General features: G+C 53.3%; 3 long non-coding RNA genes across 3 annotated transcripts in view; 1 reads left to right on the top strand and 2 right to left on the bottom strand.

Moving 5' to 3' along the window:
- The window catches only part of LOC135363201 (uncharacterized), a 63,908-nt gene extending 48,380 nt beyond the window's left edge, over positions 1–15,528 (bottom strand). The window contains exons 1-3 of the long non-coding RNA XR_010408863.1: positions 14,979–15,528; positions 11,712–11,971; positions 8,852–8,969 (exon numbers count right to left, since the gene is read on the bottom strand). This is a non-coding gene — a long non-coding RNA (uncharacterized LOC135363201). The remainder of the gene's footprint in view (positions 1–8,851; positions 8,970–11,711; positions 11,972–14,978) is intronic.
- On the top strand, positions 976–4,734 carry LOC135363203 (uncharacterized). The gene is made up of 2 exons (XR_010408865.1): positions 976–3,618; positions 3,990–4,734. It is a non-coding gene; the product is annotated as an uncharacterized LOC135363203 (long non-coding RNA).
- A 1,980-nt stretch (positions 15,529–17,508) lies between the features above and the next one.
- Positions 17,509–22,500, bottom strand: part of LOC135363204 (uncharacterized) — a 33,610-nt gene continuing 28,618 nt past the window's right edge. The window contains exon 3 of the long non-coding RNA XR_010408867.1: positions 17,509–18,264. This is a non-coding gene — a long non-coding RNA (uncharacterized LOC135363204). The remainder of the gene's footprint in view (positions 18,265–22,500) is intronic.

Genomic DNA, 22,500 nt, shown 5'->3' with positions numbered 1-22,500 from the left:
TTGGCGCACCTCACCACGAACCGGGCCCCACACTGCTGGGGCCCAACCCCACGTGAACCCCCCCGCCGCGGGGTCCCGTCTTGAACCTCCGTCTGTCCGGTCCGTCCCGGAAGTCACGACCCTGGGGGGAAGCGCCCCCAGGCGAGAGCGGCCCGACCCGTGCCCGGCACGCCACCGCCAGCGGCGACTCGGGACGGGAGCGGGCGGGCAGACAGCCGCTCGCGCGGCACGGGGAAGCGGGACGCGCGGGGGCGCCCCCCGAGCCCCTCGAGAGACAACGCCACGAGGAAGGGCGGCCGCCCGCGCGCTCGCACGCACGCGGGAGCCCCCACGCGCCGGACGCCGGCCAGGCCCGGCGGGACCCTCCCCCGACTCGGAGGGGGGAGGCGCAGGCCGCGGTAGGCAAAGAGCGGCGCTCGGCCCCCACCGCGGGGCCGGCAGAGTCAGACCCCTCGCAGAGAGGAAGTTCTGCCCAACACGCAACGGTAGTCACCCCGCACCGGTGGCCACTACGCGCAGAGGAGGGGCGGCGGCTGGGGGGTTCCGGTACCCCAAGGCACCCTCTCGGATCGCTAGAGAAGGCTTTCTCACCGAGGGCGCATCGCCCCCACCCAAATCGTGCCCCCCCGCCCGTCCGGGCCCCGCGGAACGGCGTTCCGAAGGCCGGACAGCCAAGGGCTCCGGGGGGCGGGCGGTGGATTCGCGCGGTAAGGAACAGGCACCACAAGGCAATCCTGAGCGCTCGCGGCCGGGACCCCGGGAGGAGACCGCCCTTCGCCACGCCACGCACGCCATGCTCGCGTCCCCGACCAACCGGGAGTTTTGCGCCTCCGGCGAGGCAACGACGAGCGGAGACAAAGCACGGCATGCCAGGCAAAAAAGGCGGCAGCCCCTCGGCTGGCCAAGCGCCAGAGCGCGGGCTCGGCCCGCCGCAACCGGCTCACACACGCCCCCACCAAGTCCAGTCCCCACAACACCACCAGCACAGCTTGCGGCGGGGGATGACGAGGCACCCGCGTCCCACGGGGGGGGGGCGGGGTGGGCCTCCCTTACCGACTCCACCACCCGCTCCTCGGACACGCCACCGACAGCGGTGGCCCGACGGAGGGGGCTCGCTGGGAACGGGAAACGACGCTACCGACTCGGCCTCAGGCACCTGAGACGACCTGGAGCGCTCCAGGGGCACCACGGAGGGCCACGCGCACAACGCGCTCAGCACGCCCAAGCGCGTGAGCAGCGCGGCGCCGGGACGGCCCTCCCCGTGGCGGGGAGGACCGCGCACCACACGAAGCCAGGGAAGGCAAGCGAGAGTGTCCGCTGCGTCGGGGGACCCCGGGCCCGCGAGCGCCGTCAGGCAGAACACGGGAAGGCGGGGTCGGGCCGGAGCCTGCACACACCCCCCCCGCACCCCCCACCTTACCGCCACGGCGGGCAGAGGCGAAGGAGCGAGGGGCCCGCGGGCAGAACGAGAAGAGCGGTCCCATTCGCCATGAACGTCCGTCCCTCGTCTGGCGCGGCTTAGGCCCGGCCCGGGAGAGCGCGAGAGCACCACATCGATCTGGCAAAACACAAGCGCCGAGAGGAGCCCGAGGAGGGGAGAAGCCGGTGAGGACAGCAACCCGAGGGGGAGCCTGTTTGGTTTTGTTTTTTTTCGGCCTCACCGGCACCCCCTCGAAAACCCCAGGGCAGGAACAGCCGGACAACCCGAGAGAGAGGAACGCCTGACACGCGGCACGGAGCCTTGCGGGACGGGAGGTTGTCACGACCACAGCCGGGTGCCCGCAGAGTGGAGGACACAGGGTAAAGGACCCACGCGCCACCTGCCCACAACCGCCCTCGGGTGCTGGAGACCGGAGGCGGCACCAACGGCCTGGGCCACCTGGAGGCACAGGAGCCGGCGCACAGGCCCACGCGGACGGCTCAGGCCAGCGACGGCAGAGCCGGGCTTGGCATCCCTGTCAAGCCCGGAGCCCCGCCACACGCCCAGAAGCCCACCTCCCTTAAGGAGAGGATCGCCCAAACATAACGTGCCAGCACCTACCTGGCGGCAAAAAGGGCTCATTTCGGGCGAGAAAATAGCCGCGCCGCCTGGCGTGGCCTAGCCACAGGTCACCGGGATCTCCTGGGACCGTGTCCCGGCCACGGGCCCCAAGCACTAATCCATCGCCCCCGTCTCCCCCCGGAGCCCCCCCCCGCCCCCCCCGCCCCCCCCCCCCCCCCCGGGCCATCTGGTCGACCCCCGGAACGTGGTGGCAGCCGGCAGCGAGTAGGGACTTGGCGGGAGGTGGAGCGGCCCGGATAGGCCCGCCCCCGGGTCCGCCTTTCGTCCCCAAATCGGGACTTTAGAAATTCTCACCAAGTTCTGTGGAGGCCCCTGCGGACGCCCTCCTCCCCGGGCCTCAGGACCGCCCCATGCCGGTCCCCGACTCCCGGCCGGGACTGAGGAAAGGGGGCGATGCCGCGGAGGCGTCCCCCCGAAGGCCGGACCTCAACGGGAACCGCAGCCGGGCCCCTGGGGCCCTCGCGGCCCGGCCCGGCCCGGCCCGACCCGGTCGGGTCCCCACCTCCGCAGCGGGCCTCGGAAAACTTGTTAAGAATATCGGGTCCGGGGCGCCTGGGTGGCTCAGTTGGTTAAGCGACTGCCTTCGGCTCGGGTCATGATCCTGGAGTCCCGGGATCGAGTCCCGCATCGGGCTCCCTGCTCGGCGGGGAGTCTGCTTCTCCCTCTGACCCTCCTCCCTCTCATGCTCTCTGTCTCTCATTCTCTCTCTCTCAAATAAATAAATAAATAAAAACCTTAAAAAAAAAAAAAAAAAAATATCGGGTCCGATGACCGGGACCCCACGCGTGCCCGCGGCGGGGCCCGTCGCGCCATCCATGGGCTTCCCCGCAAGGCTCAGGCCGGTCCCCAACCGCCCGAGCGTGACACGGAAGGCCCAACGGCCGACCGGAGCCACGGGCCGGATGGCGTCCGGGCGCCCGACGCAGCCTCTCCCATTCCCGCGGGCGGAGGAGGGGGCACCGGCGGGTGCTGGTCGACCCGTCCAGGCGGCCACCCTAGCGTGGCTCTCCGGGAGCGAGGCGGCGGCGCCACCACCAGCCCACAAACCTGGAGGCTCAATCTCCCGCGAGCGGAGGTCGCGCCGGTGGCCCGGAGACAGCGGGCCGATCTCGCTAGCGTCGCCGGCCTCCCGGTACTCCGCCTCGGGAACCGCGGCCAAATACAATCCCTTGCCGACATCGCTGACACTCCGGCGGGGACACGCTATCTAAAAGCGGCCGCCAGGTGGCACCCGACAACCGGCGCGAACAACAACGAGGCAGATCCGGATCGCGGGCCCGCGAAGGCGCACAGCCCGGCCGCCCGGCCGCCCGATCTCGTGGGGCACGGGCCTCCCACAGCGGCACACCTGCGGCGCCCGGGCTTCCGGGAGGACTTAAGACACATTTCGGCGGGCAAGGACCGTAAAACCGAGACCAAGCGAGTACTCCGACAACCACCACGGATGAACCTTCTCTCTTCTATCATTTTAAGGGGAGGAGGAGGTCTCTCTGAAGCATACGAAGAAAGCTCAGGACAGGAAGGGGGGGGGGGGATTGACACACACCCCCAGAAAGGTGCACATCAAATCCGTCTCTGCACGTACGCGATAACGTCCAAGGCCAACAAGCGGGGCGGGGCGTGCGGGGGCGGGGGGCGGGGCGCGCGGTGCGTGCGGGGGCGGGGGGCGGGGCGCGCGGTGCGTGCGGGGGCGGGGGGCGGGGCGGGGCGGTGCGTGCGGGGGCGGGGGGCGGGGCGGGGCGGTGCGTGCGGGGGCGGGGGGCGGGGCGGGGCGGTGCGTGCGGGGGCGGGGGCGGGGCGGGGGCAGGCGCGGAATGGGGAGGAAGGGAGTTAAAATAGTCCTTCACTCAAGAAATCCAGTTCCGCAGAATAGAGAGCCCAGAAATGGACCCTCAACTCTATGGTCAACTCATCTTTGACAAAGCAGGAAAGAATGTCCAATGGAACAAAGACAGTCTCTTCAACAAATGGTGTTGGGAAAATTGGATAGCCACATGCAGAAGAATGAAACTGGACCATTTCCTTACACCACACACAAAAATAGACTCCAAATGGTTGAAAGACCTCAATGTGAGACAGGAGTCCATCCAAATCCTAAAGGAGAACACAGGCAGCAACCTCTTTGACCTCAGCCAAAGCAACTTCTTCCTAGAAACATCGCCAAAGGCAAGGGAAGCAAAGGCAAAAATGAACTCTTGGGACTTCATCAAGATAAAAAGCTTTTGCAAAGCAAAGGAAACAGTCCACAAAACCAAAAGACAACCGACAGAATGGGAGAAGATATTTGCAAATGACATATCAGATAAAGGGCTCGTATCCAAAATCTATAAAGAACTCATCCAACTCAACACCCAAAGAACAAAGAATCCAATCAAGAAATGGGCAGAAGACATGAACAGACATTTTTCCAAAGAAGACATCCAAATGGCCAACAGACACATGAAAAAGTGCTCAATATCGCTCAGCATCAGGGAAATCCAAATCAAAACCTCAATGAGGGCGCCTGGGTGGCTCAGTTGGTTAAGCGACCGCCTTCGGCTCGGGTCATGATCCTGGAGTCCCAGGATCGAGTCCCGCATCGGGCTCCCTGCTCAGCGGGGAGTCTGCTTCTCCCTCTGATCCTCCTGACCCTCCCCCCTCTCATGCTCTCTTTCTGTCTCTCTCTCTCTCTCTCAAATAAATAAATAAAATCTTAAAAAAAAAAAAAAAACCTCAATGAGATACCACCTCACACCAGTCAGAATGGCTAAAAGTAACAAGTCAGGAAATGACAGATGTTGGCGGGGATGCGGAGAAAGGGGAACCCTCCTACACTGTTGGTGGGAATGCAAGCTGGTGCAGCCACTCTGGAAAACTGTATGGAGATTCCTCAAAAAGTTGAAACTAGAGCTGCCGTATGATCCAGCAATTGCACTACTGGGTATTTACCCCAAAGATACAAAAATAGGGATCCGAAGGGGTACGTGCACCCCGATGTTTATAGCAGCAATATCCACGATAGCCAAACTGTGGAAAGAGCCAAGATGTCCATCGACAGATGAATGGATAAAGAAGATGTGGTATATATATACATACAATGGAATATCATGCAACCATCAAAAGGAATGAGATCTTGCCATTGGCAACGACGTGGATGGAACTGGAGGGTATTATGTTGAGCGAAATAAGTCAAACAGAGAAAGACATGTATCCTATGATCTCACGGATAGGAGGAATTCTTAATCGCAGGAAACAAGCTGAGGGTTGCTGGAGTGGGGGGTGGGGTGGGAGGGATGGGGTGACTGGGTGATAGACACTGGGGAGGGTAGGTGCTCTGGCAAGCGCTGTGAATTGTGCAAGACTGTTGAATCTCAGATCTGTACCTCTGAAACAAATAATGCAATCTATGTTAAGAAAAAAAAAAAAAGAGGGCGCCTGGGTGGCTCAGTTGGTTAAGCGACTGCCTTCGGCTCAGGTCATGATCCCGGAGTCCCGGGATCGAGTCCCGCATCGGGCTCCCTGCTCGGCAGGAAGCCTGCTTCTCCCTCTCCCACTCCCCCTGCTTGTGTTCCCTCTCTCGCTGTGTCTCCCTCTGTCAAATAAATCAATAAAATCGTAAAAATATATATCTTTAAAGAAATCCAGTTCCGGGACATCCGTGCCGTCCAACACTAGTACGGGGTGGGCGGGGGAGGTGCTCTAGAAGAGTTAAATATTGATGATGATGATGATGATGATGGAGAAGAAGAAGAAGGAGGAGGAGGAGGAGGAGGAGGAGGAGGAGGAGGAGGAGGAGGAGGAGGAGGAGGAGGAGGGGAACTGTTCCATGCTATTAAGGGTAAAACAAAAACAAGGCGTAGAACTTCCTCTGGCTCGTAAAGGGGGAAAAAAAAAATGGTTTGGGTTTTGTTTTTTGTTTTTTCTTTCTTCCTGTTTCAACTAAGCGCATTTCAGGGCACCTGACTGGCTCCGGTCGGAGGAGGCCCACGCGACTGCGACTCTTGATCTGCAGGGGTCGTGAGTTCCAGCACCATGCTGGATGATCACTCAAAAAGCTTTCAAAAACAAACACGCAAACAACCGACACCGAGCAGCATTAACCATCAAAGATACACACCTGTGACGAATACGACGTCAGAGGAAACCACGAGCAGCAGTAGCAGAGGATAGGACACTAGAGGGCAACAGAGCCCCATCCATAGGTGCTAGGGGCACTTGAACGCTTTCTGTGTCCACTAGGGACCTCGAAAAAACTTCACTCCCCTATCCAGGGAGGAGAGGGGAGAAGCAACCTCCAGCAAGAATTCCTTTGATTATCTTAATCGCAGGAAACAAACTGAGTGTTGTTGGAGTGGGGGGTGGGGTGGGAGGGATGGGGTGACTGGGTGATGGACACTGGGGAGGGTGTGTGCTCTGGTAAGCGCTGTGAATTGTGCAAGACTGTTGAATCTCAGATCTGTACCTCTGAAACAAATAATAATGCAATCTATGTTAAGAAAAAAAAAAGAAGAAGAAGAAGAAGGAGGAGGAGGAGGAGGAGGAGGAGGAGGAGGAGGTAGCAGGAGGGGAAGAATGAAGCGGGGGGAAATCAGAGGGGTAGACGAACCATGAGAGACGATGGACTCTGAACAACAAACTGAGGGTTCTAGAGGGGAGGGGGGTGGGAGGATGGGTTAGCCTGGTGGTGGGTATTGAGGAGGGCCCATTCTGCATGGAGCAGTGGGTGTTGTGCACAAACAATGAATCATGGAACACTTCATCTAAAACTAATGATGTAATGTATGGGGATTAACATAAGAATAAAATAAAAGAAAAAAAAAAGAATTCCTTTGATTAAAGGTAACTCTTACTACATTGAACTTCACCATTTCGGGGCACCTGGGGGGTGGCTCAGTCGTTAAGCGTCCGCCTTCGGCTCAGGTGACGAGCCCAGGGCCCTGGGATCGAGCCCCACATCGGGCTCCCTGCTCCGCGGGAGGCCTGCTTCTCCCTCTCCCACTCCCCCTGCCTGTGTTCTCTCTCTCGCTGTCTCTCTCTGTCAAATAAATAAATAAAATCTTTAAAAAGTAAATAAATAAATAAATAAATAAATAAATAAAATAAACTTCACCATTTCAACATGGACCTTTAATGGTTTCCTTCCCAACCAAGCCTTTCTCCTTGCCTCCTCCTTACCCGCGTGAATCCCTGATCCCACTTCACAACATCCCCCCCCCCCCCACACACACACCAGGCTGAAAACTGTTCTCTCTAAACCATAAATCCTGAGCATCAGGAAAGTACACGAGGAAACACAGACGAGAGAGAGAGAGAGAGAGAGAGAGAGAGAGAGAGAGAGAGAGAGAGAGACCAAGCAAATAATGTGGCTCTGAAGGCTGGACATCGATCGAGTTGAGAGAAAGGACCAGACATCACAAACTCGAAAAGAAGGTTTTCCTTTAAAGCTGATCTCTTCCTGAGTTGGCTAAACTACGTTCTTTACTGGTACGGCCTCCACTCAAGAGTGCGACGATCAAAAGAAGGTTTCGCAGTAAACACTTCACGGGTGCATCTATTAAAAAAAAAAAAGAAAAGAAAAGAAAAAAAAGGGCGCCTGGGTGGCTCAGTTGGTTAAGCGACTGCCTTCGGCTCAGGTCATGATCCCGGAGTCCCGGGATCGAGTCCCGCATCGGGCTCCCTGCTCGGCAGGGAGTCTGCTTCTCCCTCTGACCCTTCCCCCCTCTCATGTGCTCTCTGTCTCTCTCATTCTCTCTGTCTCAAATAAATAAATAAAATCTTTAAAAAAAAAAGTTCACGGGTGCAGGCTTCACATTGGTTTTTCAAGTACACGTATTTCAGGGCACCTGGCTGGCTCGGTCGGAGGAGGCCCACGCGACCGCGACTCTTGATCGGCGGGCGTCGTGAGTTCCAGCACCGCACTGGATGGGTGTACAGATTACATACACAAGCAGACAGGCAAAAGGAATTAGAATCGCTATGGTGATTTCGAAGAAAACAAAACAAAACTCAGGAAACAAAGTCGTCCTCTCCGGGCCCGTTTCATGCTTATGTATAGAGGCGATAGAGACCCTGTGATGTTGGCAGACAAAAGAGACAGGTCGGTGGATGGAACGCCACAGATACCCAAACAGATAGGCCCAAGCCCGACAGAAGTTTGACAAATGCGCAAAGGCCATTGGAAGGAGGAAAGACGGCCCACCTCCCCACGAAATCAGAGGGCAGGCATCAGACATCCACAGACCCAACACGCAGGCAAGCAGGCAGACAAAGAAACAAGAAAGCTGGGGCGCCTGGCTGGCTCAATCCGTGAACCGTCCGCCTGCCTTCGGCTCAGGCCCTGAGCTCAGGGTCCGGGGATCCAGCCCCACATCGGGCTCCCTGCTCGGCGGAGACTCTGCTTCTCTCTCTCTCAATCTCTCTCTCTCTCTCTCTCTCTCTCTCTCCCTCCCTCCCCCCTCCCTCCCCCCCCCCCCTCCTCTCAAATAAATAAAAGTCTTTTAAAAAGAATAATTAAAAAAAAAAAAAAAAAGGAAGAAAAGAACGTCACTCACTCCCCTTCCGGCATAGGGAGGACATCTTCGGGGGGGGGCGGGGGATGGGGGGGATGCCTCTCGGGAGAAAAGGGGGAGATTCAGCGAGTCAGCGCACCCTCCTTGCACCTGTGTGTGTGTGGGGGGGGGGTGGTTTGTGTGTTTCCTTGCCGCTGCTCGTTTTTTACAAGTGTATATAGAGTTCAAAACAGTATGCTGGTTTCCTTTATATCTAAGTCTTATCTCGGGTTTGGGTTCTGATGGGAGGAGGGAGGGCCACCTTTTCTTCCGACATGGTGGAGAAGGAGAAGAGGGATGCAGGCCTGTGCATATTCTTTTCCGTCGTGGGGTGAGCAGAGGACTCGGATTCAGCTCTTGCTGGATGGGATCTAATTTCTCTGTAAACAATCAGGCAAGATATCAGGCGAACAGAGGGCGAGCAAAGGTTAGCAGAACATGGACAAGATTGGCTATGGGTGCTGGAGTTTCCAAAGCAAGGATTTCATCAGAGGCACGTGAATGTCAAAGATTTCCAGGGACCATGTTCATGGATGACTTGGGGTATAGGTCATTTCAAAGTTACGGTGCTACCACCCGGTCACTTGAGCATACTGTCTCCAGCTCACGGCTGCAGATGCGATATGGGGCTCCTCCAGGGATGGAATTGTGCCAGAGAAAGGGAGACAGCAGCCTGTAATTGAGCCTAAGGTGTGTCTGAGAGAGTGACTCTCTAAAGTGCCTTGAGGCAGAAGGAGACCAGCTAGATTTGTCTTTGCTAGGTATTTGTGGCAATGGGGTCGGTGTGGCTGGTGGGTGTTGTCTGTTTATTTTCTAGATTCAGAGAAAGAACTCTTCAAGTGGAAGTATTTGCACAAGGGGTCTGGCAGGATGGGAGGGTGCAGGGGTCGGTCCATTTAACAAGATAACAGGAGGATCAGGCCTTTTAAGAACTAGGCAAAGAGAGGAGTTTAGCTTTGGTCATCACAGCACCTGGCACCTCAGCAGAAACAACAGAAGGTTCCCAGGATGAATTGAGTTGCAGGAGTCAGCGTGAGCAGACCCCACCACCCTCAGCCCTTATCCCTCAGCGCCCCCCCCCCCCGCCCCCCAGGCACACACACCCGGGCAGGCAGCGGCTATAGTCCACTCCGAGCTCCAGATCTGGGTCCCGCCCCCCCACCCCCACCCCCACCCCCACCCCCACCCCCACAGGGCTCCCCTGTCCTCTTCTCAGCCAGAGATGTATATGGGAGGGTGGTCCCAGAACAAATCTCCCCTCATCCACGGAAACCTTGCCAACACTTCGACCACTTTGCCTGAGCTACCAACTCATCTGTACCCGTGCGTGATTTTTTCCCTATGGACCAGGGGCCTAGTTACCAACTTAGGATGGACAGCCCCCCCCCCCCCCCCAGCCTACTGTTCCAATTCGACCAGAGGACTTCAGTTGGGGGGGGATGGGGGGGCTGGGGCTGGGGCTGGGGCGGCTGATGGGACGTTCAGGGTGATCCATTCTAATGGGCCTCATTCAATCGCTTCATTCAAATGCAGAAAGCTTTCTGTTAAAGTCAGAGCCTGGAGCTTCCCTCCATTCAATGGCTTTCCTCAACTCCCCCTAACCCTTAGGCTGCAGCTTGCAAACTTCGGAGAGAGATGAGGGAGGGAGGGAGGGAGGGAGGGAGGGAAGGGAGGGAGGGAGGGAGGGAGGGAGGGAAGGGAGGGAGGGAGGAGGGGAAGGGGAAAGAGGGTGTCTGAAGAGCTCACCTCATCTGGGGGCAAAAAGAGTCCCCTCCTTTTCCTAACCCACGAAACTCCAGTAAACCCTTTGGGAATCATGAATGTGGGGGATGATGTCTTACTATACTGCCTTCCAGGGATGGGTGTGCAGGTAGGAGGGTGTGGCATGGTGTGGCTGGCTGAGTCTGAGGAGGACCTTGAACACATGATGGTGGTATCTTAGCGGTCAGAGGCCAAACACAAGCATGGAGTGATAAGGGCTAAGGGCTAAGGGCTAAGGGAGGCCTGACAGGGACCGTTCTAACTCATCCACCGAGTTATGGGCCCAGCAAGCACACTCCTCTAAATCAACATTAACAGTTTATTGATTGTTGGGGCACCTGGGTGGCTCAGTCATTAAGCATGTGCCTTCGGCTCAGGTCATGATCCCAGGGTCCTGGGATCGAGCTCCGCATCGGGCTCCCTGCTCCGCGGGAAGCCCGCTTCTCCCTCTCCCACTCCCCCTGCTTGTGTTCCCTCTCTCGCTGTGTCTCTCTCTGTCAAATAAATAAATAAATACAATCTTAAAAAAAAAAAAAACAAAACAGTTTATTGATTATCCATCGACCTGTCCTCCCTCTCCCACCTGCTTCCCAAGGGAAATCCTCGGTCTCATTCCACGTAGTCACTGGCTGTTTTCGCACACCACCTTCCTGTCCAGTAAGAGGAGGAAGGAAGATGGACAAACAGGAACCAGCCCCACAGATGGCACCTCTGCACAGAGGGGTGAGTGTGAGTCTCATTGGGCCAACTGTGACTCTGAGCCATGATCCCAGGGTTGTTTAAAATATGGAACAGAAGGAGCACCTGGGTGGCTCAGTCAGAACAGCACATGACTCTTGATCTCAGTCAGGGTCCTGAGTTCAAGCCCTACACTGGGACTACAGATGATGAAAAATGAATGAATGAATGAATGAATGAATGAATGAATGAATGAATGAATTTTTAAAAATAAAGTATGTAATGTTTATCTCTTTAAAAAAAAAAAATGGAATGGAGGGGCGCCTGGGTGGCTGCCGGTTGAGCATCTGCCTTCAGCTCAGGTCATAATCTCAGGGTGCTGGGATCGAGCCCCACCCCTCTGGGGCTCCCTGCTCAATGGGGAGTCTTCTCCCTCTCCCTCTGCCCCTCCACCCACCCATGCGTGCAAGCTCTCTGTCTCTCTGTCTCTCTGTCTCTCTGTCTCTCTGTCTCTCTCTCTCTGTGTGTGTTTCTCTCTCTGTCTCTGTCTCTCTCTGTGTGTCTCTCTCTCTGAAATAAATAAATAAAAACAAACAATCAAACTTCAAAAAGGAAAAGGGCAGGGACATTTATGATTATTCATGGCGAAAGTTGGAGCACGTATATTCAGGAAACATATGTACCATAGATTCCCATGTTTACTTCGGGGTGGAGACCTGACATCTGAATGAGGCAAAACTGAGTCCCTGATGTCAGGAGGTTATCTGAGGACAAGGAGAAGAGGCTGTGGGCATGCTCTGAGAGCTGGTACAACCTGGATGGGGTCTTAGGCTCCTTTTCTCAGGTAAGGAATCAGGACCTCGCTTCTTCATAGGCTGCAGCCATTATCAGTTGACCTTGAGTCCAGACTTCTGCAGAGACAGCCAGTATTTGGTAGCAGGGCCTGAAAAGACACAATAGCTGACTAGGGGGAAACAGTTCCCTGAAAAACCAGCTTTAAGCTTTCTGCTAGCATCAACCTCATTAACCTTATGGGGCACGGTTTCAATCCCCACCCCCACCCCACCCCCACCCCCACCCCCACCCCCACCCCCACCCCCACCCCCACCAAGTGAGGATCATTCCTCAGTCTTAGGGAATTGGGATGATGATGGCTGTGGCTATTCTTTCATCTCCTCAGGGGAGGTAGGTTTTGGGTAAACGACAGTTTCTGTAAATCTTAGCTGTAACATGGCTATGTTCAGGGCTAAACAGAAGTTTTTAACCTACAGGTTAAAAGGGAATAAAAATAACAGGGAGTCAGACATGCTACATTTTTCCCTGTTAAAATTTCCCCTTGTCCATCCTGCATTCCATTTCTATGACACATGGGCAGAGGTCTGCCTTCTTTATTTAACTGCTTCAAGCTGAATTAGGGTGCAGTAGAGGCTTTGGAATGGAAGGATCTGAGACACTGCAGGTCGCAATTTTTGGTCCCTTGTGCTAATGGAGGGGGTCTCAGAGATAGTTCCTTATCTGAGAACTTGGTTATTTTTCTACATGGTTTGGGACTACATGACACCATTGATTTTATCCCCAAGTGTAGTCTAAGGAATAGTAACAGTAGAGTCAAACCCAATTCTCTCATTCTCTCTCAAATTGATCTGATATCGGTGGGTATCCAAGAATACAGATCAGTAAATTAGTCTGAGCCCCTCCCCTGGGGGGGGGGCGGTAGGTTGTGGTGGTGAAGGGCTTCTGGTAGCCAAGTAGCTTAGTGTTTGATTTTATTTACATGGGTTCTTTTTTATTTTTTTTTTTCTTTAAAGATTTCTATTAAGTAATCTCTACACTCAATGTGGGGCTCGAACTCACAACCCCGAGATCTAGAGTCGTATGTTCTACCAGCTGAGCCAGCCAGGTGCCCCTATTTATATGGGTTCTTATTTTCCAAAGAGGAGTTAATACAGGTGCAGCAAGGTGGAATTAAGGATCATAGACTCTGCCTCATTCAGCAAGTGATCTTGTAGTTAATAAGAGGCATTTCTATGGAAACAAAAGGAAAACATGGTTAATGGTTGGAACAAGGGATACACCTGGTGTCTAAGTCCAGAGGGCTGCCAGTGAGAAGGTCTCTAGATGTCAGGCTTGAAGCATCCTCCAATAGAGTGGGAGTGGGCAGGGGCAATCTGACTAATTTTTCTGGCGTATAGTTCAAATGTCTCATTTTGAGTGACTCATAGAGCAACAGGCACAAAGATTGTCTATATATGAGTTATTGTGGTCATTTCCCTGAAATTTATTTCAAGTTGTCCAGCTTTCATTTGCCAGACTTCAGGAAAAAGGACAGTTTTAGTTCTTAATGATTGTAAGATAAGAGAATGGGAGAATGTTCTGAAACAAATAATGCAATATATGTTAAGGGGAAAAAAAGAAGAAGAAGAAGAAGGAGGAGGAGGAGGAGGAGAAAAGGAGGAGGAGAAAAGAAGAAGGAGAAGAAAAGAAGAAGACGAAAAGAAGAAGAAGAAGAAAAGAAGAAGGAGAAGAAAAGAAGAAGAAGAAAAGAAGAAGAAGAAGAAGAAGAAGAAGAAGAAGAAGGAGAGAAGAAGAAGAAGAAAAGAAGAAGAAGAAGAAGAAGAAGAAGAAGAAGAAGAAGGAGAGAAGAAGAAGAAGAAGGAGAGAAGAAGAAGAAGAAGAAGAAGAAGAAGAAGAAGAAGAAGAAGGAGAAGAAGAAGAAGAAGGAGAAAAGAAGAAGAAGAAGAAGAAGAGGAGGAGGAGGAGGAAGAAGGAGGAGGAGGAGGAGGAGGTAGCGGGAGGGGACGAATGAAGCGGGGGGGAAATCGGAGGGGCGGACGAACCATGAGAGACGATGGACTCTGAACAACAAACTGAGGGTTCTAGAGGGGAGGGGGGTGGGAGGATGGGTTAGCCTGGTGGTGGGTATTGAGGAGGGCCCATTCTGCATGGAGCACTGGGTGTTATGCACAATGAATCATGGAATACTTCATCTAAAACTAATGATGTAATGTATGGGGATTAACCTAAGAATAAAAAAATAAATTAATTAAAAAAAAGAGAGAGAATGGGAGAATGTTGGAAACCTTAGTTTGAAGAGTCACAGTCAGATACTCAAGGAAACCAGAAGGATCCAGGATCCAGTCCAGTTTTATAGGCAAACAATAAACGTTCAAAGATAATTAATCTAACACTCACAAAAGTGTGTTATTGAAATGTAATCTTTCTCTCTAAAGTCACCTTCATTCCTGTCAAAGATAGCCAAAAGAAGATTAATTTGTTTGTAAAACAAGTCCAGTTTTAACAAACTTGGCCCAATCATCTACGTAGGGACAGCAAGAATAGCAATTGACCATATATGGGGTCTTTCTTCTCTTTTCTTTTTCCTTTCCTTCTTTTAAATCTGCTTTGATGGAGCTTTTTACAAGGAATTTTAGATTGATCCTTTAACTGCCTTTTTAAAGCCGAGAACCAAGCCAAATATTGGCCATCAGATTCGCCTGCAAGACTTGTAGATTTGCGGAGGGGTAGACGAACCAGGAGAGACGATGGACTCTGAAAAACAAACTGAGGGTTCTAGAGGGGAGGGGGGTGGGAGGATGGGTTAGCCTGGTGGTGGGTATTGAGGAGGGCGCATTCTGCATGGAGCACTGGGTGTTGTGCACAAACAATGAATCATGGAACACTACATCTAAAACTAATGATGTGATGTACGGGGATTAACATAAGAATAAAAAAAATTACAAAAAAAAAAAAGACTTGTAGATTTGGGTGAATTCCTCTCTTCTTTGAGGGCCTCCAAATTTCCTGAAGTTCCTGCATCTGCCAGGAGGTGGTACTCTTCACTCACCTGGTAAGGTTGAGGGGACCTCTCTAAGCAAGGTTATCAGGCCAACATTTCTAAGGGGCTTTACTGGCTCCATAAAGTCAATCTGACTTTCTTAAAGCAGTCTCACCATATCTGAGTCTACGCATGTGTCTCTTCGAGATGACAGTCCAGGGGCACCTGGCTGGCTCAGTCGGTAGAGAGCACGACTCTTGATCTCAGGGTTGTGAGTTCGAGCCCCACGTTCAGTGTAGAGATTATTTAAAAAATAAAATCTCGGAGGAGCGCCTGGGTGGCTCAGTCGTCAAGCGTCTGTCGGCCTTCGGCTCAGGTCATGATCCCAGGGTCTTGGGATCGAGCCCCACATCGGGCTCTCTGCTTGGCCGGGAGCCTGCTTCTCCCTCTCCCGCTCCCCCTGCTTGTGTTCCCTCTCTCGCTGTGTCTCTCTCTGTCAAATAAATAAATACAATCTTAAGAAAGAAAAAAAGAGTACACTAACAATCCAAGAAAACCTTGTCATTTTAACATAGAAAACCCAAATCTCAATCTTATACCAGTGTGCTTTTCTTCTTCTTTTTTTTATTCTTATGTTAATCCCCTACATTACATCATTAGTTTTAGATGTGGTGTTCCATGATTCATTGTTTGTGCACAACACCCAGTGCTCCATGCAGAATGGGCCCTCCTCAATACCCACCACCAGGCTAACCCATCCTCCCACCCCCCTCCCCTCTAGAACCCTCAGTTTGTTGTTCAGAGTCCATCGTCTCTCATGGTTCGTCCGCCCCTCCGATTTCCCCCGCTTCATTCGTCCCCTCCCGCTACCTTCTTCTATTTTTTTTTTCTTCTTCACATAGATTGCGTTATTTGTTTCAGAGGTACAGATCTGAGATTCAACAGTCTTGCACAATTCACAGCGCTTGCCAGAGCACCTACCCTCCCCAGTGTCTATCACCCAGTCACCCCATCCCTCCCACCCCACCCCCCACTCCAGCAACCCTCAGCTTGTTTCCTGCGATTAAGAATTCCTCCTATCCGTGAGATCATAGGATACATGTCTTTCTCTGTTTGACTTATTTCGCTCAACATAATACCCTCCAGTTCCACCAGTGTGCTTTTCAAACTGCCTTCTCCCAAGCTCAGTCAGTCCTGACCATGCATAAAATTCCTTTTCAAAAATTCTCCTTCACAAACCCCTTCCACAATTTCCTTTTTCATTCAGACTCGGTCTTAAAGTTTTCTTTCTTTAAGTACCCAGTCCCGTTTCAGTACACCATTACTTCCTTTTCCCTCAACAAAAAAAATGTTTTCTCATTTCTTGTACCTCTTTTACACGTCTCCTACCTTCCCACACACGGAGTTGTTTTTGTTATCATTTTGTAGCAGTCCCAATTCCATGTGGCAGAATTTTAATTCTTAGAAATCTCAGTCTCTGGTGAAACGTTAGTAGTAACCAATGGCGCACTCTCTATTACACCAGAATTCTTTAGATTGGCAAATGTATGAATATATTTCATAAATTTTATTTATTTGACAGAGAGAGACACAGCGAGAGAGGGAACACAAGCAGGGGAAGGGACAGAGGGAAAAGAAGGTTCCCCAATGAACAGGGAGCCCAATGCGGGGCTCGATCCCAGGACCCTGGGATCATGACCTGAGCCGAAGGCAGACGCTGAACGACTGAGCCACCCAGGCACCCAAACGTGGTTGGTTGGTTGGTTGGTTTTTATAAAGGTGATGGAGAGGTATATTTTGATAACCACAAATACAGGCTCACTGTTGTGACGGGAGCGTGGCACATTCCACTGCCCACCCAACGGCTTGTAACGCAGGGAGAACCGAATCCAAGTGCTTTTATGACAAAGAAAAGAAAGAAAAGGAAAGAAAGAAAGAAAGAAAGAAAGAAAGAAAGAAAGAAAGAAAGAAAGAAAGAAAGAAGGGAAAGAAAGAAAGAAAGAAAGAAAGAAAGAAAGAAAGAAAGAAAGAAAGAAACGCAAAGTTGATTATTTGTATTATGTGTGACATTGATAGCTCCAAAACCACGTCTTTTTAAAATAAACCAACAACCTTGAATTGGCTTTAACGCCAAAGAAGTTGCACCTGCGTCCACTAAAAAGTCAATCGATTGTTTTCCCCCATCAGACTCCTTGGGGAAAGTCTGAAGCGGGCGGTCTAAGATCAGCGGAGCCCTCGGGCCCCTTCCTGCTAGTTTGGGAGGTGCTCCAATTTAAACCTCATAAGGAGGTGGCCCAAGGGCTTGGGCCCAAGGGCAAGGGCTTTTGCTCCTTGATAAGGGGGTGGGGAGGAGGAGGAGGAGGAGGAGGAGAAAGGGGAGCCCATGGCACCCGGGGGGGGGGGGGGGCGGGGGGGGCGGGGGTAGGGAAGGGCGGCTGAGACGGCGGCAGGGGAGTAGAGCACTCCAGGCACACACACCAGTGGTGCAGAAACGGGGCAGGGGAGGCGGCAAGGGAGCCATTGGTAAGGCCCAGGGCACATATACATTTACAGTTTTGGACGAACCTTTTCTTTTTTTTCGCCTCCGCCTCCGCCTCCGCCTCCGCCTCCGCCTCCGCCTCCGCCTCCGCCTCCGCCTCCGCCTCCGCCTCCGCCTCCGCCTCCGCCTCCGCCTCCGCCTCCGCCTCCGCCTCCGCCCTTCTTCATCTCCTTCTGCTTAATAGGCTTTGTCTGTGGTGGCTTTTCAGCCCTCCGGAAGCCAGTGGGTTGGGCATCGGTTCTGGTGCCTGTACTTGGGGAGGAGGAGGAGTGGATTTCAGATTTCTAGCATCGGCCTGTCTTCCTCCTCTTCTTCATTATTTTGACTGTTGGGAAGTGGGGGTAAGGTCAGGTGTGTTAAATTTTTGTCTATCTCTGGGCCGTCCCTTGGGTCCCTTACCTTGAGGCATCTTTATTGTGGAGTGACATAAGAGTCTGAATGTAGGGAATTTCATCCCAGATCATGTGAGCTTGAAAAACTGGGTTTATTCTTATCTGAGTTTTACCATGCCCGATTTTTACGAGCACCTGCCTCTAAACTCTTTAAGTAGGGGCACCTGTGTGGCTCAGGCAGTTAAGTGTCTGCCTTGCGTTCACATCATGATCCTGGGGTCCTGGGATGGAGCCCCACATCCGGCTCCCTGCTCCGCGGGGAGTCTGCTTCTCCCTCTCCCAATGCCCCCCCACCCCCAGCTCGTGTGCTCTCTCACTCGCTTTCTTTCAAAGACATAAATAGAATCTTTAATAAAAATAAAACTCGGGGCACCTGGATGGCTCAGTGGTTAAGCGTCTGCCTTTAGCTCAGGTCATGATCCGAGGGTCCTGGGATCAAGCCCCTGCATCGGGCTCCCTGCTCGGCGGGAAGCCTGCTTCTCCCTCTCCCACTCCGCCTGCTTGTGTTCCCTCTCTCGCTGTGTCTCTCTCTGTCAAATAAATAAATAAAATCTTTAAAGAATAAAATAAATAAAATAAAATAAAATAAAATAAAATAAAAATAGAACTCATTAAATAGAGCTCCTTTACAAATGGATGTTAGCAATAGCACCCGGAGGTGGAGGAAATACCTCACATGTATAACACATACGGACACATAGACACAAACAAGATGCAAACAAATTTTAGCCTTTGTTTCAGTCTTATTTGTGGAGAGGACATGAATGGAGAGGACACGAAAGACCCAATGTTCAAATCTCCCTCTTTTAGTAAAACAAATGCAACTGCGAAGCAGCATTACCGTGTACAGATCCCACCCGTCAGTTGTTTTCCATTCCCAATGGAAACAGGGTCGGTTTTATGCAAAGATAGCAAAAGCTGCAGCAACCAACCAACCAACCAACCAACCAACCAACCAACCAACCAACCAACCAAATGAAGACCAGAGCATCTCCCTGAGTGTTGGTTCCTCCCCAAAAGTCGGGGCTTCACTGAGGGAACCAAAGAGCTTCCTAGTTTCTGATCACCCAGTCTCCTAGCAGGCTTTCTCTAATTGTGTACACAATTCAGACATGTCAAAAGAACCCCGCTTGGGCCATCTGAGACTCGTGTTATCGTGAAATGTTTCCCATGCAAGTAAGCACTTGCAAGTATAGGCTCCCTATGCATTGTACATGTAGCGTGCAGGTGTTTCTTGTGAGGGTGGGCCGTTGTTTCCTCAACATTTGGTGCAGGGTTCTACAGAGTTTTGGTTTGTTTCGTTGGTTTGGTTTTCTGCACACGTGTGTGTGTGTGGGGGGGGTGGTGTGGTGTGTTGTGTGGTGTGTATCTGTGTGCACGGTATCTATCGCTGCTGCGCAGCTAGCTGATCCTCAGGGTGCATCATCCTAACACCGCAATGGCTCGAAACAGCATTTCTTTATCGATAACTTCCTGGTGCTTGCCCTGGGTGGCCCCTTGGGTTCTGCGGGTTTACGCCGGGCTCACTCAAGCAGTGGCTTTCGGCCAGAGGGTCAACTTTCACACGTCTGGCAGTCGGTGCCGCCGAGCACCGGGCTGCCTCTGTTGTCAATGCCTCTCATGCTCCAGTCAGCTAGACTGGCTTTCTTACGTGGAGGTCTCAGGACGGCATGCCAAGAAGGTCGAGAACGCCGGCAGACCACCTCTTCAGGTGTAGGCTGTGAAACCAGCCAAGTGTCACTTCTGCTCTATTCTTTGGGTCAAGACAAGTCCCAAGACCCGGTCCAAAATCAAGGGACAGAGCAATCAAGCCTACCTCTGGATAGCAGGAGCATCGAAGTCATAGGACGTGAGGGTGCACACGTGCCGGGACGTGAGGGACACACGGTTGTCGGTCTGCCACAAGGGATTCCTAAACCCTATGCCGCGATGCACATTTTTGCAAAAGTAAGCTTTACGTTTTAGCATCTAAAACATGATTTCCTTTGAATCAACCCCTAGAATTGGATTCACCAGGAAGAAGGGGAAGATGCGTTTTCCAGCCTCTTGATACAGAAGCTCTTGATTTCCAGAGGGCACTTGGAGGACCCTTCACCAGTCTCTGCTTTGTAAGGCGGGGGGAATTTTTTTTTTTTAAGATTTTATTTATTTATTTATTTGTTTGTTTGTTTGTTTGTTTATTTATTTGAGACAGAGAGAGAGAGAGAGAGAGAGAGAGAGAGAGAGAGAGAGAGAGAGAGAATGAATGAGAGAGAGCACATGAGAGGGGGGAGGGTCAGAGGGAGAAGCAGACTCCCTGCTGAGCAGGGAGCCCGATGCGGGACTCGATCCAGGGACTCCAGGATCATGACCGGAGCCGAAGGCAGCCGCTTAACCAACTGAGCCACCCAGGCGCCCAAGGCGGGGGAAATTTAATTGGCCAACCCCCCATGAAAAAGCGACCGATCACGTTCCGACGTCCGAATTAAAGGCAGGCTTCCTTTTTAAAGGCATCCATAGAGCAGCCAGCTCCGTGGCAAGGAGCCGGACTTCTGTGTGTCTGATGAGGAATCCCATTCTCGGCATAAAGGCAATCTCGGGGAGCAGTCGGAGGCAGACCAGATCTCAGATCCACCAAACCCAAGAAATCCCTTGTGATCTGAATGGCTGAATTTGTTGAGGTTTCCCTCCCGATGGCTAAGAAGATGCCTTCCTATCACAGATGACAAAACACAAACCAACAAAACCCCGATAGCTGGGCAGGGTCTTCAAGAAAGGGCCCCTTTTTCATGGAAGCCAACTCTTCCATCTCGCGCCACCCGCCATCATGGAGAGGAAGTCTCTCGGGATGAACGAATGCCTTTGCAATCTACGTTAACCGACTCTCTTTTCCGATAGGCTGACACTCTTTCCCCTCGTGGACACGTCCCGAGATCGGCAGGCTTCGGTGCATCGGTCTTCTGTGCACCAAAAGCCGTGCGAAGGCCCCTGTCGTCGAAATGTATTCGGCAGGGACGCTAGTGAAGAATTTTAAACCAGTCTAGCCCGGTTCAGTCCTTCAGTCCTTTTTTTTCTCCTTTCTTACATGACCGCTGTGTCCTAAAAGGATACAACTGAGGAAACTCCAGATGGAACAGAGGCAAAGGGAAGGGGGGCAGAGCTTCCGTGTTCCGTGACCCCTCTCCAGGAACGCCTCTGTCCCCACCATTTCAGGCGTTCAAGCAACCTGGAAGCTCCCCGAATTAGGTTAGTTCTTCTTCGAAGGGGCGGGGGTCGGGGTGGGGAAGGTTGGGGAGCGCCGAGGTTTGGAAACATTGCAGGGCAATCAAGGCTATTGCCAAATCTCGAGTCCGTGCAGAGGTACGTAAGGTACACGTAAGGCCGGGATGGGGGGCGGGGCGTGGCGGGGCGGGGGTGGGTGGGTGCGCGCGCCTGGCGGGGAGGGTTGCGGTGTGTGTCCATGTGCGTTCAGCAGGTGTAGGGGAGGAAGAATGTTCCCTCTAACTTCCCTTTCTACTCCCTGTTGGGGGAGAACAGTGAAGAGAGCCCGGGTGAGGGCGAGGGCGACGGTGACGGCGAGGGCGACGGTGACGGCGGGTGGGGGCGAGGCGCGGACAGGAAGGGGGGAGGGGTAGTAGAGGTGTTTATTTCTTTTGGCGGTGATGGAAATGTTCTGGAAATTGCAGTGAAGGTTGTGCAGCTTTGTGAGCCACCTTAAAAAAAAAGAAAAAAAGGCCACCCAATGGCCCACTTTTAAGAGTATGCGAAATATGGCATGCGAATTGTATCTCCACTTCGAAAATCTGTGACGAAACAATGTGATGGACATAGGGAAGGAGGGAGGGACGGACGGGACCCTCACCCTCACCCTCACCCTCACCCTGGCTCTCTTCACCGTTCGATCCATGGATCGATCGATCCATCGATCCATCGATCCATCGATCCATCCATCCATCTATACATGCCATGCATGCAGTCTGTCGGTTCCTGTAGACATCAAAGGGGGGGGAGGGGAAGGGGGCCACGAGGGGAGGGGAAGGGAGGAGGGGAAGGGAGGAGGGGAAGGGGGCCAAGGGGGGAGGGGAAGGGAGGAGGGGAAGGGAGAAGGGGGAAGGGGGAGGGGAAGGGGGCCAAGGGGGGAGGGGAAGGGAGGAGGGGAAGGGGGGAGGGGAAGGGAGGAGGGGAAGGGGGGAGGGGAAGGGGGGAGGGGAAGGGGGGAGGGGAAGGGGGAAGGGGGGAGGGGAAGGGGGGAGGGGAAGGGGGGAGGGGAAGGGGGGAGGGGAAGGGGGAAGGGGGGAGGGGAAGGGGGAAGGGGGAGGGGAAGGGGGGAAGGGGGAGGGGAAGGGGGGAGGGGGGAGGGGAAGGGGGAAGGGGGGAGGGGAAGGGGGGAGGGGAAGGGGGAAGGGGGGAGGGGAAGGGGGCCAAGGGGGGAGGGGAAGGGGGGAGGGGGGGAAGGGGAAGGGGGAGGGGGGAGGGGGGGAGGGGGAGGAGGGCGTGCATGATACTGGGCATGGTTTTTATTCTGAGTGCTTTTATTTGTTCCCCAAACTAATCACCTCTGTGGAGATAAAAGATCACCCACATGAGAGCGGGAATCATTTCTTGAGGGCAAGAGAGTCTGCGGTCGGCCACCACCGCCTGGGTCTGGCAGAGACGCCAAGCAAACGCAGGCCAGGCGGAGGAGTGGAAAAGCTTTCTGGTGGCAAAAGGGGAAGGTCCGATGAGAGGTTGTTGGGGGTGGGGGAGCAGGATGGGAGCTGACTAGAAGAGGAGTGTCCTAGGTCATT

The sequence above is a fragment of the Mirounga angustirostris genome, unplaced genomic scaffold (assembly GCF_029215605.1).
Source record: "Mirounga angustirostris isolate CCGP_5_RB_7025 unplaced genomic scaffold, mMirAng1.0.hap1 SCAF_61, whole genome shotgun sequence".
In the NCBI taxonomy this organism is placed as follows: Eukaryota; Metazoa; Chordata; class Mammalia; order Carnivora; family Phocidae; genus Mirounga; species Mirounga angustirostris.
Note: the sequence above shows the minus strand (reverse complement) of the source record. Positions and strands in the feature narration are given on the sequence as shown.